The sequence below is a fragment of the Pleuronectes platessa genome, chromosome 21 (genome assembly GCF_947347685.1).
Source record: "Pleuronectes platessa chromosome 21, fPlePla1.1, whole genome shotgun sequence".
NCBI classification, from domain to species: domain Eukaryota; kingdom Metazoa; phylum Chordata; class Actinopteri; order Pleuronectiformes; family Pleuronectidae; genus Pleuronectes; species Pleuronectes platessa.
The window spans coordinates 17,214,504-17,228,095 of record NC_070646.1 but is presented as its reverse complement, the minus strand read 5'-3'; the positions used below and the strand labels follow the sequence as shown (position 1 = coordinate 17,228,095).

At 39.6% G+C, this 13,592-nt stretch overlaps 1 protein-coding gene across 1 annotated transcript in view; it reads left to right on the top strand.

Moving 5' to 3' along the window:
* ca10a (carbonic anhydrase Xa) overlaps nucleotides 1-13,592 on the top strand; it is a 239,153-nt gene that overhangs the window by 189,814 nt on the left and 35,747 nt on the right. The gene's annotated exons all lie outside the window — the stretch shown is intronic.

Here is a 13,592-nt window from a genome sequence, read left to right as displayed (position 1 = left end):
CTGACGCACACACACACACACTTCTCTGCTTTTTAACCAGCCCTCAATGATAAGAGGACGACGGCAGCTTTGCAGTCCCGCACACCGTCTGAATGCTAATGAGGATACCACCACAATCGGAGTTGTTAATGTGCGAGTATCCTGACACTAATTTAATATATTCCTGACCTCCTTTCCTCCTCTACCCAGAGAGTGGTGGGGTATGTTCGAGACCCCGGTGTGAATGTCACACGGGTGAACGAAGTGTAACCAAGGCATGCCTCACTCCTTGTGGCTCAGTATCTACGCGGAGTCAGAACCCAAACTTAATTCTGTAATGACATACACAGCCACATGCAGGAAAAGTCTTGTGCGAGAATATTCTTAATTTACTTTATTTACGGGTGATCAAATATGATATCCCTCCTAAAGCTCGACACTGGATATAATGTTTCCAGATGGGAAACAAATTTGCTGAATCAATATGGTAAGTTAGAGAATTTGATCAGGTTCCCCGGAGCGGATCTACTTGAGTCCCTGGTGAAGTTATAAAGCAACATTAGCAAATTTCTGACGATAAATAAGACTATCATGCCATGTCTATGGAGTTTCGGGGGTAAACAGCATTGCAGCCAAATCTAGCCTCATGATTACAAAGCTTCTTCAAGGCAACGAAAACATGCGATTTTGAAGCATTTGCTGAAAAGACTAATGCTGTCTTACATGACCACTAGAGGTCATGTTAAAAATTACACATAATCATTTGACCCATGAACAATATCCAATTCTTACTGCTACTGTGTTTAGTTTTGGCAATGGTCACGTTCCATCTGTGATTTTAGCTGTAAAGAGTTAAGGGGATTTTACATCACGATCATATAAGTTTCTCATATATAAGTTCATATAGGAGCCCCAGAGTTTTTATGCATTTCTGTTTGTATGCATATAAGCATCTGTGTGCTTCTGCCCTTATCACACGTATGAGCCGTGTTGCCACTCTCCCTCCGTCTACCCTCAAAGACGTGGCTCATGAGAAAACAGATGGCATTTTGGGAAAGGTTCCAGAGCATCGCTTCCTACCAGGCCGTCATCTCGCTAGCAGGGCCCCGACGGATGCCACTTTACACCTGCACACTGTCACTCAGAAGGCCCTGATGAAGCTGATGCTAGGAATAGAAAGCTAGAGAGACCTCATGTTCTTCCTCTCCGTTTCAATGTGACTTTACTCTCAGCAAAATTTGCTCAGAGGATAAGCAGCATCCAATCTTCTGTGGGAAGGGATTCAGAGTAAGACATGACAAGCAGAAGGTTTTAGAAACTGTTGAGGATTGGGCTTTGACATTTAAACCTTGCATTAAAGTCCATGTTGGGCTAATTGATTGTAATCAATTCGAGCTTGACCACATATTTAGAGCTGTAGTAAATTCACCCATAACGCTTTGGAAGATGGATCCAATTGGCCAAAACCCAGACAGAGTTCTGTTTACAACAGTAATTTGGGTGCATGACTGCTCCAAACTTGCAATGTAGCAGCAGCTATACCAGGCATTAGCCAGTAAACACTGGAAGCAGCTATGGTTCAGGAGGTGATGATCCTTGTCCTTGCCCAATCATCTTTGGGCAAGACATTGAACCGCAAATTTCCGTTTAAGGCTGTGCTGCTATTGTTGTGTGATGGAGAAAGTGCTGGAAATAGATGCACTGTCTAAATGTATTAGTGAATGACAAAACTGTACAGTCAAGTGATCAGCAAGAGTGGAAAAGTGCAAATAAATACAGCCCATTTGACCATGAAGCAGTCCTCTTCTCAGTCCTGACATCATTTAAGATCCTTGAGGATGGGGTTAAGATGAGACATATCCAAATGTAAGAACACCCAATACCCAAGCTCAGCAGTTTCTATTATTTTTCTTTTATATATTTTTAGTTGTTCTTTGGACCAGCGCAAATGAGAGAAGGATGTTATGTTAGATGGAAAGAGCAATCAGATCTCACTGGAGACACTGGAGATATTAATACGAGTAGTAAATGTAGTCAGATTTAAATTATATCTAAAAAGAATCTGAATATGAGTCGTACATTTACTCACTTGGCAGATGCTTTTATGCAAAGTGACTTACACATTAAGGAAAACACTAAAGCCTTGGTACAACAGGAGACCTCTAACTGAGTACTGAGTGCTAAATCTTAACAATTAGATTAAAGTGTTAGGTTAAGTGCAAAGTAGGTGCTAGTTAGTCATGTTAGGCTGTTAGAGGTGTTGGGAGAGAAGGAGCTCTCAGAAGAAAATAGTTTGCAAGAGTTTTTTGACGATAGAGGGACATCACAGCTTTGACAGCATTGTGTAGCTCGTTCCACCATCAGGGAACACACATATCAGCAGACTCAACCTCAATCACAATTAAATTCTTCTTTAAGACCAGACATTTTCAGCTCCAGTTCTAAACCATACTGAAGTTTCAATCTCAAAACGTCTCCATGGCTGATCGCCTTTAAAAGCTTCCGTTTATTAGCCAGCTCATCAGGTTTCCAAAATGTCCAGATTCAAGTATTGAATCAATATTAGCTTTTAGACCTAGAATCCCTTTTTTCCATTGACTACGGTTTACACAGATGCAGAGTCAATTTGCTGGCAAGAGACTACCTTTTATCATGTTAGGATGTACTAGTTCCATACCTCTCATTCCGAGCACAACAGCCCGTCAATAGTATCAAATATTTATCGTCATATCTGTCTTCCATCAAAGCAAGTTTCACAAGCTGGCTGCCTTTGCCTGTCTTTGCCCTGAGGTAAGCACTACAATGTGAGAAAAGTGGGAGTGAAGAAAAAGTCTATTACTTTTATTCACCCTCTCGATACTTGTACACTTTATGACTTTGGCGGAGCTGAGAGAACTTTTAAATTCGGGAACAAGATGAACTCTCTTGCAACCTTGCTGAATTCCAAAACAGAGCCCTTGTCCACTATTTTGATTGCAATCATCTGCTCAGACAGAAAAGCTATGACATTATGCCATGCCTTTTACGTGTTCCCCCTTTTCTACCTTATCAGTTTTTATTTGATTTCCAGCGGTGGTGGCAGACAGCTAATCTTGCCGATTGGCTCTGTTCTGAAAGGTGGCACTGTGTCAGGAATAACAAAAAAGAGTGATGTGCTCGGGAGGAGAGCTGGAAGCAAGCTCAGGTGTTGCTGAACAGAAGGTAGAATCAGTGGCCGCTCATCATAAGCAATTAAGTCAGGAAGAAGGAGGTCTAAAGAGGAATTCAGCCAAGAGGAGGCAGTTCTAACTGGGATGAAAGAGCGCTCAATTCATATATAAAGTAGGAGTAAAGTATTATTTTGGTTCTAATCAAATAGCTGTATTGACTTTTGTGCACATAGACTTTAAATAATAAAAAAAAAGAGTCTTCAGCCATATTAATGGCTTAGTGAGGCTGTGCCTAGATATATGGTAATGTAAGCCCTGTATCATGTGCAGAATGACAATATTAATATACCAAATGAATGATTACAATGTCCAAATCTTGGCATGCCAACATATGTTAAACACTGAATAATGTGTAGCTGTTGCTCCTGGAAAATACTTTTTCAAGACATTTAAAAAAATGTCATAAAACATGAGAGACTTGGCTTTTATTGAACATGAATATTTGTACCAAAGTATATGATTATTATTATTAAATATTTCACCCGGAACAGCGGAATTTTGAAACTGCTGATGATACTGCTGGTGGCCACAATGAATCCCAGAACTAAATGGGTCATGAATTGTAGATGTAACATGTTTACATCACCCTGTAAACTGCTGCTTCATTTGACTATGTTATATAATGCTATATGTTATATAGTATGTTATTATATATAGTATGTTAGTATGTTATTTTTCTATTTTGTAAAGTCGTCTACTGTGTAGATGTTGCCTGCCAGGTCACTGCTCCGATGACGCTGTCATTGGTGCATGTGACAATACATTTGAATCAGTTTTCACAGGCACAACGTCTTCATACTATCTAATACTATCTTACTTTTAAAATGAAAGCAAATAAGCATATTCATATCCAACCATTCCTTCAAGATCATTGTTGACTTTTACTAGCAGAGGATTACTGTCTGAATGCTTAGTACGTCTGGCCATGGTTGATAAATAACATTTGGTGCAAATGAACACTTCACACATGAAAACTTCTTGGTATCAATTAGGAAGTGAACCTGAGCTACCAGAGTTGAAAGAAAGCATGCCTACTCATCCAGCCCTTGATCTTCACAGCCTCAGGCCTACTGAAAGTTTTACTTGTGTCTTCTACGGGAGGATAAGGGTTTCGCAAGATTTTTACACGGAGCACATCATTTGTATTTTAAGTCATCATACAAACTTCCACAAAATTGTGTCGGTTCCAGAATCTGGGTTACACATTTCAATCAAATTGTTGATGCAAAATTAAGCTCCCAGCAAGATTTGCAAATGTACCAAGAAACCTCCTCGCCAACAAGAGCTCGATCCAATTGATTTGGTCTGCACCCGACTGTGATTGCCATGTTCTCATGAGTCCAGGCAAACCCAACAAAGGGAGAAACCGCCCCAGGGCTAAAAATAACTGCCCTAAAATAAACGGGTTGTAGAACTGAGTAACAATTGAAACATGCTCGGACCAAATTAAAGACGGAGAGGAAAGAAAAGAGCTGCAGACAAAGACATACTAAAGCTGATTCTCAGTCTCAAAGAAGTGACTTTAATTGATAATCCCTTGACCATGGTTAAGACAGAGTGTTTCAGGCAGGTACTTAAACTGGCATGCTGAGTAAACTGCCTCCTTTAACTCCAGTCCCAGTACATTTTATTCATCTTGTTTTACTTGACAAGAGGAGTTATCCTAAAATGCCATCATCCTGAAGGCCAGATCTGGGAGATGCTTCTGAGGCTCTTTTGAAGTTCCCTTTTTAACAAAACAGACATCTCTGGATAATCACGGACACAGACAAAAGTGTACACAGAATAAAAGAGAATCTGTTTGTGGGCACAGAGAGGTGCTCAGAATAAAACATTTAATACTAGCACTTTTTAAACCACACATGTTCCCCTGATCACTTTCTTCTAATGTGATTAAAGGGGAAAGGATGGTCCCCTGTTTTCAAGGAGGCTGATAGACTGTCACATTAAAAGAGCCCAAAGCCTCAGCAGCAGTATTCACGAGCATCCGTTTCTCAACTGCCAACTATTAAGAGAATTACTGAAAGGAGAAATGTGTTAAATGGATTCCGTGCATCCTTGTGCTTTCTGCTGCAGTCGGTTTCAAAGTGTTTGTGGGTTTAGTTTTATTATTGTCCATCACTCTCTGGGGGAAGCTGACAGTCAGATGTGATAATACCAATGTGAATACACTGTTACTGTCAGAAAAATAATCCTCACCTTCTCTACACAGGGTTGGTATACAGACCCACGGAACTGAGAGTTTTCTGGCTTAAGGGAGCTATGATCTCCAAATATATTTTATGTTGTTTGATCTTAGATTCTATACACGCTATGTGGTGATGGTGTGAATGTGTAGCATTAATAATTGAGCACGCTCATGCAATGCAGAACTTTTGTAATTTATACCTTGAATACTGCAAGTGTAAAAAAGAACACAGCTGCTTTTGAAAACAATGTGCGTCACCATGCATTTGATCTTTCCATCGAGTTAAAAATGAAAGTGCATTCTTCTAAGTTAGTCCCCGAGGAAGTGGAGCCTGATTGGATTCGCAATGTTTTACACGGGTCTATCGGATTGTTGCTTACATCGCTGAGATAAAGTTTAACAGGCTGGACTGATCATAGACTAGACTTGTCTGGTTTTTCTCTTTCTCTTCTCATGAAGTGCTTTTCCGGTCTGGAGGACCACTTTAAACACTCCAGTACAGTTTCCACCCATCCAGCCATGCATACAGTGCATGTATGCAGCAGTTTTTCTATGAGGGGCAATTCTGGGATTATATGCACATTAACGGTTCAGTGTGTAGAATTTAGTTACATCTAGTGGCGGAGTTGCATGTTGCTGCTGAGGTCCCTCACTTCACCCATCCCTTACAAACATGAGAGAGAACCTGTGGTAGACTTCAGTTGGGTTAGAGTTAGTCAAGGGTTTCATTTTGTCTAGTTTGGGCTGCTGTAAAAACCCTGGCTGCCTCTGTAGTGATATGAATATAACAACATGAATATAATTCCAAGGGATAGTTTTTAAATGTCTTACTTTTTTGTTGAATTTATTGAGCCATCGAGCCCTTCAGGGACTTGTCCAAATGTCTTACTCAACAGTATCTCTTTTCCTCCTTTCCTACTCTTTGTCAATCACAGTGAGTTCACAGTGACAATGGTAATGACAAATTATTCTCTAGTTTGGGGTTCAGCATTCTGAGTTGTGCTTCTCAGAACTTTGAATAAACAGGTGAACAGCTCTTTGTGTAGCAGCGGTGTTGCAGCTGCAGGGCTCTGTGAACTGAGTCCCGCAGTCGGTCTTTAGTTGCTGAGGCTCGATCACTGCAGGTCACTTCTGCAGTTTCAGAGAGAAAGCTGCAACCAGCATGCACCTCAGGCTGAGTAAACAGCCCATTCTAAACAGGCACGTTTAGAACAGGCACAGCCCTAGTAGAATAGTACCAGCAGTAAATAAAGCAGCTAAGGCCCCCTTCTTCATTTCCAGCATTAATATTGGAGGGGCTGTGTTCAACAGAAGACCTTTATTTTAGCATACATTTTGTCTTGTGATAGGAAACTCATAACATTAAAATGACTGGGTTCCATTTCGTTGTGCTAGTAACAGGTTTGATTGATACTTTGCCGGTTTAAGTGAAAGTTTATGTTTTCCAGAAATTGACAACTGTTCCCACTTCATGCAACAAGGGGCCAGATGTGTAGAAAATGTAAAATACTCTTTCCAACTCTCTATTTTACTTTTTACACCTGCACTTTATATCTGTCATTTTTATGTTTAGAACACCATTAATGCCTTGAGAGAAGACAGAACGAATTCACTAGTGTGTCTTTATTTTACATTTAATGGAAATTTGCTCCGCTTTAATCAGATCAGTTTGTTATGCCTCAACTGAACCACTAGAGGAAAGCTAGAAGTATTTCTACCTTTAGACATGGAGTGATGAGACTAGTTTGTTTCAAGAACATTCTGGCTTTAACCACACATATTTGCAATGCACAGATGTCGTTGGCAATAAACATAATCCAGGGTTTTTAAAATTGCTAATTATATTGTTTTATATGGAAAGAAAGGCATCTTTAAATCTATTTCCTAATACCTCGGATCGGTGTTTTGAACTCATGTAGCACTAATGCAACAACCCTAGGGACAACTGTATGTCGATCTATAACTTCACCGTGAGACAGCTCATGCAGCCCTGCTCGTATTTAATGCATCACAAGCAGTCTTTATTCCCCTCTTTTCCTCCTGCCTTCCCATATTCCCTGCATACATCCCCTCCACCTCTGTCCATCCAATGTACTCTCCATATCTTGATTGAAAGAGCACCAGTAATCTTGTATTTTAATCAAATACATGATGCTTTTGCCATGATTCAGTGCTTACAGCTGCAGGCCTTAAGAGAAGATATTAAAACCCGTCCAACGGCTGCTAAAGCATGTTTGCTATTCACAGTAGCTGTCTTATTTAGTGCATTCATCTACTTTATGACCGTTTCAACCGCCTCTTTATTCCTGTGCAGTGGCAAGTACAATACTCCGACATTTTAAACGTTATTACTTTTTTTTGTCCAGGTCTAAGATTGTAAGAGCTAAAACCTCTATTCATTAGTTAATGTAGGCTTTTATAGTTGTCCGATGTAAATAGAGCACTGAAGCCTAATAGCTGAGTGCACACAGTAGTTAGTGGAGACTTCTTGTAACAAGGGGTAAATTACTCTATTGATCTGTGTGCTCAGATAATGATGATGTTCCTCGTGTTTTTCTCATTACAAGCATGCCACTGATGCTCTCTATTACCGTACCTGCCCACGACCACCAAGTTTGCCCCAGACAGTCGACAATCTCCTTTATGACTTGTTTACGTTCGCCAGGCTATTACCTCTAATGTGGTAGTGCATTGAGATCATCACTATCCGTTAGGGGAGGATCGGTATGCAGTGCAATGGTCCTTTTCAGCCCCATCACTCCTGGAAGCTTCTCAGAACAAATTAAAAGCACATTTAAGCTGCTTGAACAAAATGAGGTGTACTAGGGGGGCTATAGGAGATGCAAAGCGTTGACATATGACATGAGGAAAAGTGACAAAGGGTGCACCTTAGGATGGGTGTCATTTACACTAATAAACAAAGGAAGCCTCAACGCACATTATACTGCAAGCCCAGGCTAGCATTGTGTTTCTTTATATTGCTGAGGCTTTGATCTCTTCTCACCACTTTGCATCTATTTATTAGAACAGTGTGTGTTTGTGTGTATGTGTGTGTAAACGTGTCAGCTGTCAGGCTCAGCGCCGATGCTGTTTGCTTGATCAGCTATCTAAAGCAAGCCGTGTTGCCAGCTTCCTCTGTTGTGTTGGTGTGTTTTTGATACACTCAGTGTGATGGGTTGAAGTAGCTGTCAGTACATGTGCAAAAGCTTGACAGTGTGTACCAGGTCTCGAACTGTAGACCCCGATCCTCAGTCAAAACAGACAATCAGGGATATTAACTGGGAGTACAATGTTAGCATAAATCTGGAACTTCGCTAAGGTTTTTTAAGCAAAACAAAAGACTTTAATTAAGTTTAATTATTTCATAAAGCATCGGGGGATCATGGGAGTCGCCATTGTAAATGTACCTGATGTAGCTCAGGCACAAATCATGTTCACAGATGAGGAAATATGCTAAAGATTTGCTCATCTCACGCAGCATACGGGAATATATTGGCATGATTGGTTTGAACATTGTTGGAAACATTGTGGATAGTGTAAGTGCACAAGTCAACATAATAAATAATGTTGGTCTGGTAATTTTTTAGACAATATATATGCCGTCAAAGAATTGCAACATAATACTTACAATATGATAAAACGTATGTATAATATATAATATGATAATACAAAGTATGCTGAATACGCTTTAAGAGGCTTCTTAAATATAAACAAAAAAGTACACTCATAGTATATTATATTATATTATATTATCTGTTGTATAGTCGAATACTTATATTTATACCTCTACTATATATCATATCATATTATATCATACTCTTTGTATATCCTTTGTATATAATATTTATACATGTGTACATGTTATTATTATTATATTTACTATTATTATATATACGGTTGCTGCCATTATTACTATATACTGCTATTATACTGGTAGAATTACTATCATATATAAATATATATATATTATGTTATATTATATACTATATATACTGTACTATTTGTATATACTTTCTAACAATAACATTACCATCATATCATCAGTACTATTACCATCATCTTGCCGCTGCACCTTATCTACCTATTTATCTTGTGTTCCTGTTTTTTTATTTTTCCTACCTCAATATTTATTTATTTTATTCTATTGTATTGTATTTTATTGTATTCAAATATACCTGCTGCTATGACGACTTAATTTCCCTTCGGGGATGAATAAAGTAATCTATCTATCTTCTGCTTCATTTTCCAATGTATAGACGGGGGTTAAAATGTGCCTTCTTTATTCCTGTTATTTTTAAGCTGATTAATAAATGTTTGTTTGCCTTGGACATGTCATGCTATCTTCAGATAAATATCCTCGTAAAGTTATACACTAAAATATGTGCATTATAAAAAGAAGAAGAACCCAGTTCACTTATAGAGGCTCAGTAATTTCCTGACCACTACTTTTTAGCAAACATGACTCAAATGGGAGGAAGTGGTGTGTTTGTTGTGGACTATTTTCAGCAGCAGATTAATCCACGTTTGCTGCTCTGGTGAGTGTTTCTGGCAACAGGACATGTATGTGGGACTGAGTCAAAATTATCTCCAATGTGTGTTCTTACTGATGAGGGAACATGTCGCCTGGTGCGGCTCACTGATATATTTGTATTAGTTTTTGGACGCCACTGCGGCTCTGTTGAATAGCTAGAAAGACCCAAAGCCAGCTTGCAATCAGGGCATGGGAACATTTAGGTGCAGCCCATTATCATGAGTCCAGAATTCATGTACTGTTTTACTGCAACGCTGCCTGAAAAACTGAAGTGCAGCTAAGTGTTTCCTGGTGTAATTTAGAGGCAATTTGTTAGAAAAGCTGAGACAGTATAATCAGTGTGATGTTATAATGTTGAGACATGAGATGAGCACAGCTAGACGTGTTTTTGTTGATTGTCTCGCAGCCCAATATACAAGCAGCTCATCGTCCTGTGCTTATCTGACAGGCTGGATTTATGTTTATGAATATATAGCACAAAAGCCAGTGATTTTCTGAAATAGATTCAGCGCAGAGTGAAAATATGAACCCCACGTCCCGCTCGTAATAATTACTTCACCACTCGCCCAAGTGTCGGGACTCCAGGAGAATAATGAGAAAGCAGATTGGAAACTAGTGCCTTTGCTTTGTTTGCAACCTTTCCACTGCATTGACTTTGTCTGGTAATTGTTGCCGCAGAAACATGACAAATGAAGTAAGCAAGTTTTATTCAACTGTACCTCCCACCAGCTGGCTAAATGAGGCTAAAACTGATCTCTTTCAATCCCCTTCTCATTAGATTTCCACTTAGAATGTGAGTGATTGCATGCTTTCATTCTCTTCTCAGAAACTTTTGAAGTTTTCTCCTGCTCTACTTTGTGTTTTTCTTCCCAAAATCACAACTTTTCAAGTTTTATCATTTGCATATCTAAGATTTCATCATGTGGAGCTTCTTGGTCTTTGTTTTTCCCCACACAAGCTGCACCGTGATGTTCGGCTCTATTTTGCTGTTGTGAGTACTTCGCTTCACTAGCCGGGGATTATCGATCCCCCGAGATGAAAGAATTACCAATTAGAAAATGAGCTGCTTTTTACTGTACATGCTGTGTTAGAGGCCGTGTCTCGGTTTCACTGTTGGACAAACACGATTACACTCTTCTGTTCTGTCATTCCAACCACACTTCACTACCCGCGCCTCCCAGCCAGCCTCTAGCCATTTACCCTGACATGAGCAATCAGCCTGAACAACAGATATTGTCTGAGAAAAAAAGCTGCCATCCTGTGCACAGAGTGTGCACTGTTTGCTATGAAACAGTCACATGAAACTATAGTGTGAAGATATGAAGCTGACCAAGCTGAGAGGCTTATATCCCAGCCTTTTCTCTTTTGCCTTCTGACTTTTGTCTACTTTTTTAAGGACTTTCTTAGATGGGTTTAGCCTCTACGTCTGTTATATATAAGATAATATATAAATAAAGCAAATTTAGATTTATGTTTTTCATTTTATTGTTATTTCATGGTGCGGTCACAAAATCAATGATGATGACAAATGATGGTTAATCTAAATAATCCACAGATCATGTCTTGAATGTTGTTGGTTGAAAAGTCATTGCGTTACCGTATCATGTCATTTTCTGACCTTATCTGTACATTTGATGATATTATTCCTGATGGTTTTTTTCGTTCACAAACACACACACACACACACAGAGTCATGTCTCCTTGACTTTAGAGGAAATTACAACGACTTACATTCATTTCCTGGAGACATACCTTAAACACAGTAACTACTTGTGTAACCCTAACCCTAAGCTAAGTCTAACCTTAAAAGGATTTATGTTGTGGAGACAGGCTTTTTGTTCCCATGAGGAAAAACATCCCCATAATGTGACTGCGTAAACAGATTTAGGTATCCACAACATGAGTAATACCTGGACCACAAACACACACACGCTCTCAAAGGGGGAACACATCAATCAGCTACAACATTAAAACAGGCGTCAATGTTGTGGCTGATTGGTGTGTATCTGGGGCCTCAGGACATTCACTATAATTCATTTCTCAAAATGAAGGCTTATCAGACAAAAACAAACAACACAAGGGATCTTAATATGAAATGAAGAGTAGGAAAACAGTGTTCCAGTATTTTAACGTTGCAGCCCAACAGAAGTTGAGTTGGTTTCACTAGGCGTAAGAACAATCTGGTTACCATAAGGCTCCTTTTTGCTTCCAAGCAATGTCAATGTGACTGCCCTCATAATTCCATCTCCTCAAAAAGTCCCACCATAGTTGAGATTTCTCGTGTCGTATGATTGTCTCACTTAAACTATTGAATAGACAGCCCCTAATGATTTCAGTTGGTACTGCTCAGTCTTGTCTGTATCTGTAAGCTTTAGAAGACGTGCAAATAAAATGAACGCAGAGTATGAATAGAAGGCTCCATCCGTTTCTGTATAATTAAAGTTGAGCTTAAATTAGCCTTCAAGTGCCCTTTTAATCTCAACCACTCGTGTAGTAAAACCAGAGAATGTGGAAAGCTAGTCATATGTGTATTTATTACTACAAACGACAGCATTACTCACAGTCTCATAATTAATATCAGAGTATTTTAATGCCCAATGTTTGGAAAGTTCAGGAATCCACATAGTGTTGACTATACGTGGAATATAAAAACCCAAACTTCCCATTGCTCGCTACTCTCTACCTTTCCATCCACTGACTCCAAAACACCTCTCTCTTCCCGCTCCCTGTTCTTATCTCCTCTTTGCATTGCCTCCCCTTCCTCTCTACGTCTCCTTTCAAATCATTGATTTTTTCAAAACTTCTATAAAATATTTACAATGTGTGGGCCGACTTCTTTCTCTGGGAATTTAGAGGAGGGGGCGTGATGGTTTTGAAAGCGAGTGGTAAAAAGAGTGAGGGGGGGAGCGGGAGAGGAGGGAAAAGCAAGGGGAGCGGAAAGAAGAGAGAAAGAGGCCGATAAGAGCGTTGGAAGTCCACCATAACTCGCCGCTTGAATATCAATGGCTCACTTTGAAACAACTCCCGATTATAAATAAATAAACAGCCTCGTTATTCAAGGCTTTTGTAATACCATGTTTACCCCTACAACCGTGCAGCCCGTCCTTAGCGCATTCTGGTGATTTCAACCTTTGAACACAGCTCTTTCTTGTTCTCCATCTTTCCCTGTGCTTTGTTTTCACCTGCGGCTCCGCACTCTTCTTTTGTCTGTCGAAATGTGGTTTCACTTTACAACATTGCCTCTCCCTCCTTCTCGGATCGTTTCCTAATTAAATAAAGCCCTCAGGACTGGAAGCGTGTAAGCTCTGTCGATGATCTAGGCTTCAACAAAAACTTGAACTCCTAATCTGTCAAAAATGCAGGACAACGGCCTCTCCTCATTTCTGTAAATCATAAAAGACCTCAAGAGAACCTGATTCTCCTCACTTTTTTGTAAGGCTTTTACTAAACAAATGCCTGCCTGCTCAGTCAAGACAGCCTTCAGTCGTGATTGTTTCACAACTATAGGCGTAAGTAGACTTCACAGCATAGTAGAAACATTGTAGTTATTTTATAACTTTCATTATTGTAACGGAAATAAACTTCCCCTCAAATATGGAATACAGATATTAATGTACACTCGTTGTATTTGAGCAACGAGTTCTCACGGCTGTTTCTGCTCAAGTAGATATTTCTATAGGCCAAC